This window comes from Salvelinus sp. IW2-2015, linkage group LG8, assembly GCF_002910315.2.
Source record: "Salvelinus sp. IW2-2015 linkage group LG8, ASM291031v2, whole genome shotgun sequence".
Lineage (NCBI taxonomy): Eukaryota > Metazoa > Chordata > Actinopteri > Salmoniformes > Salmonidae > Salvelinus > Salvelinus sp. IW2-2015.
In genome coordinates, this window is record NC_036848.1 from 47,774,264 (window position 1) to 47,778,692 (window position 4,429).

The following is a 4,429-nucleotide window of genomic DNA, read 5'->3' on the forward strand; positions in this document are numbered from 1 at the left end:
TGTGGAGGGGGAGGACAGGTTTTATGTGGAGGGGGAGGACAGGGTATATGTGGAGGGGAGGACAGGGTATATGTGGAGCGGAGGACAGGGTATATGTGGAGTGGGAGGACAGGGTATTATGTGGAGCGGGAGGACAGGGTATATGTGGAGCGGGAGGACAGGGTATATGTGGAGAGGGACTACAGGGTATATGTGGATGGGAGGACAGGGTATATGTAGAGCGGGAGGACAGGGTATATGTGGAGCGGGAGGACAGGGTATATGTGGAGAGGACTACAGGGTATATGTGGAACGGGAGGACAGGGTATATGTGGAGGCGGGAGGACAGGGTATATGTGGAGCGGAGAACAGGGTATGATGTGGGCGGGAGGACTGGTATATATGGAGCGGGAGGACAGGGTATATGTGGAGGGGAGGACAGGGTATAAGTGGAGGGGAGGACAGGGTACATGTCGAGGGGAGACAGGGTATATGTGGAGAGGGACTACAGGGTATATGTGGAATGGGAGGACAGGGTATATGTGGAGGGGGAGGACAGGATATAAGTGGAGCGGGAGGACAGGGTGTATGTGGAGGGGGATGACAGGGTATATGTGAAGGGGGAGGACAGGGTATATGTGGAGGTGGAGGACAGGGTATATGTGGAGGTGGAGGACAGGGTATATGTGGAGGGGGAGGGTGGTATATGTGGAGGTGGAGGGGGGTATATGTGGAGGGGGAGGGGGTAAATGTGGATGGGGAGGGGGGTATATGTGGAGGGGGGTATATGTTGCCAGGGGATACATGTGCTATGGATTAGAACACATTTTATGAAGATGGAAAAACAACTGTACAGGCCTCATTAGTTTTTTCTCAATAAAGCCCACACCGCTACACTGAGTGTACAAAACATTAAGAACACTTGCTCTTTCCATGACATAGATTGACCAGGTGAATCCAAGTGAAAGCTATGATCCCTTGTTGATATCACTTAAATCCACTTCAATCAGCGTAGATGAAGGGAGATTGGTAAATTAAGGATTTTTAAGCCTTGAGACAACTGAGACATGGATTGTGTATGTGTTCCATTCATAAGGTGAATGGGCAAAACAAAATATTTATGTGCCTTTACACTGGGTGTGGTAGTAGGTGATAGGCACACTGGTTTGTGTCAAGAACTGCAACGCTGCTGGGTTTTTCACGCTCAACAGTTTCCTGTGTGTATCAAGAATGATCCACCACCCAAAGGACATCCAGCCAGCTTGACACAACTGTGGGAAGCATTGGAGTCAACATGGACCAGCATCCCTGTGGAACGCTTTCTACACCTTGTAGGGTCCATGGCCTGATGAGTTCAGGCTATTCTGAGGGCATACAGAACCTTTTCTTCTCTAAACATACAGTACCCTTTCTTTTCGTAATGCCCTGCGTGCAGTTTCCGGGATGCCTTCATCCATGGTTGCTTGATTAAATTATGTCCCTGGCTTGTTCCCAGAGAAAATTGTCTGTCTAATACTTAGAAATATAAACGCTTTTCATTTCAAGCATGTTGGCTGCATTTACACAGGCAGCACAATTCTGATCTTTTGCCCAATTATTGGCAAAAGAGCTGATCTGATTGATCAAAATAGCAATTTGTGGGAAAAAATCTGAATTGGGCTGCCTGTGACAATTAGGCTACCACATTGCATAATTATGTATACTTTTACAGCAGAGAGAGATATTTTATTTAATGAATCATTGTTCAATGGAGGTGATGAGGCTGACTCATCACTAGGGCCAGTTGTTTTGGTTGTTTTTTCTTTGACTGATAGTTCCAGCATTATCCACTAGGTTTGCTGCAGGTTGAAAATCCTATTGAAAATGTTATTTAATTGACACAAGCTGTCTCCAATCAATCAATTAACCAATGTCTGCTTGTGCATGAGTGTTTGGTGGGGGGATTGCCTGGGGAGGCATAGCTTTAGGGGAGGCGTAGCTTTACCAATATTAATTGCACAAAGTCTATTATTCGTCAGGGAAAACTTTTTTCAAGCTGATCCTCTCCAATGGATGAAACCAACCATGGAAGTATGTTGTAGCTAACTCGGGGGTAGCCCTGACCGGGAATCAAACTCTGGTCCAGTGACTTTCAAGCCAACACCTTAACCGTTACACCAAGAGGTCCGAACCTTTTGTCCAATGCCTTAAAGAGATACTTCCGGATTTTGGCAATGAAGCTCTTTATCTACTTCCTCAGAGGCAGATGAACTCATGGATACCGTTTTAATGTCTCTGCATCCAGTATGAAGAAAGTTAGAGGTAGTTTTGCGAGCCAATGCTAACTAGCATTAATGCAATGACTGGAAGTCTATGGTATCAGCAGTTACCATAGACTTCCAGTCATTGCACTAATGCTAGTTAGCAACGTCCCTCAAACTGCAGTCAGAGACATGAAAATGGTATCCACGAGTTCTGACTCTGGGAAAGTAGATAAAGGGCTTCATTGCCAAAAACCTGAGGTATCCTTTTAACCGTTATGCCAAGAGGCCAAACTGTCGGCATAACAGTCACTGGACCTAGGTTTGAGTACAACGTACTTCCATGGTTGGTTTTATTGACTCTCCGCTTAAACTGCCCCTAATTTATCTATTTTTAGCAACAACTTCCGAGTATGTTGGATAGGTTTAGCTTGAGCAAAGTGAGGTATAGAATCACTGATCTACAAAAAGTATTCCCTGCCAAACAATAGTGCAATTAAGATTTGTAGAGCTTCACATCCCCTGGCTCAGGCAATCCATCCACCAAACACTCACGCACAACCAGACATTGATTGATTGATTTCAGATAGTTTGTGTCCATTAACTAACATTTTCTAGGATTTTCTACCTGCAGCAAARCTAGTGGATAATGCTGGAAGTCAAATAAAAAACAACCAAAAAACTGACCCTACTCATCACATACTGTAGGCTGTGTTTACACAAGCAGCCCAAATCTGATATTTTTACCTCTCATTGGTATAAAAAGAAGAAGATTTGGGCTGCCTGTGTGACACAGCCATCATTACTGTAGTTAGTTTCATGCATACCTGGGTCAAAATACTATTTGAAATCTTTGAAATACTTTGACAGTTTGGTTTAGCCTTCCTGAAGTGCCAGGTGTGTGGAGTTCGAACTTTTGGGGCTTTTCTATTGGTTTTATTGCAACAGGCAAGCTCAATCAAGCTTAATTATTTCAAATAGTATTTGAACTCAGATCTGGTATTATGCACTGTGTTTTACAATGTTAATTTGAGATGACACAGATGTGTGAACACTGAACAGCTAACACGGAACCCAAACCGGCTACGTGCGTACGCCATCGTGCGCTATCGTGCATAAATMTATTTTGTCCCCCTACACCAAACGCGATCACGACACAAAACAAACTGACATTAATTTGGGGACAGGTCGAAAAGCATTAAACATGCATGGCAATTTAGCTAGTTAGCTTGCACTTGCTAGCTAATTTGTCCTATTTAGCTAGCTTGCTGTAGCTAGRTAATTTGTCCTGGGATATAAACATTGAGTTGTTATTTTACTTGAAATGCACAAGGTCCTCTACACCGACAATTAATCCACACATAAAATGGCCAACCGAATCGTTTCTAGTTTGTAGTCTCTCCTCCTTCCAGGCTTTTTCATCTTTGAATTTATATGGTGATTGGCATCTACACTTTCATAGTATTACCACGACAACCGGCAAAACATTTCGTCTTTCAATCACCAACGTGCGTATAACCAATGAGGAGATGGCACATGGGTACCTGCTTCTATAAACCAATGAGGAGATGGGGGAGGCAGGACGTGCAGCGCGATCTGCGTCAGAAATAGGAATGACTTCTATTTTAGCCCTTGGCAACGCAGACGCTCATTGGCGCGCGCGAGCAGTGTGGGTGCAATAATTGAATAACATGGATTTCTAAAATGATTTTGTGACACTCGCGCACGCGATGTGTCCGGTCTGGTCAGCAGGTTGGCTCCAGCGACAAGGGAGCTGCTATCCATGTGTTCAGGCTTTGGTTGGATCTAAAACAATTAATTACATAATTGGACGAGTTAATAGGTGTAATTTGGTGTAATTATCCAAAATAACTATTAGTTCAGAGTGTTATGAGCAAGGATGCCCTCAAACAGAGATGTTCATTGTTAGAAATAGTGAGCATTATTTTGGTCTGAGGCTGCATCCTAATTGGCACTCAATTCTCTATACAATGCACTAATTTTGACCAAAGTCCTGGTCAAAAGTAGTGCACTGTATAGGGAATAGGGTGCCATTTGGGATGCAGATTTTGGTCTGAGTGTAAAGATGGATCATGTTCAGGGGGACATCATAATAGTCGTAATAATATAGGAATGGTCTAGACTATGACTTTGACTAGGAGTGTAGAGGGCATTACATAGATGTTGGTTGGGTTGTTTGGGCTAATATG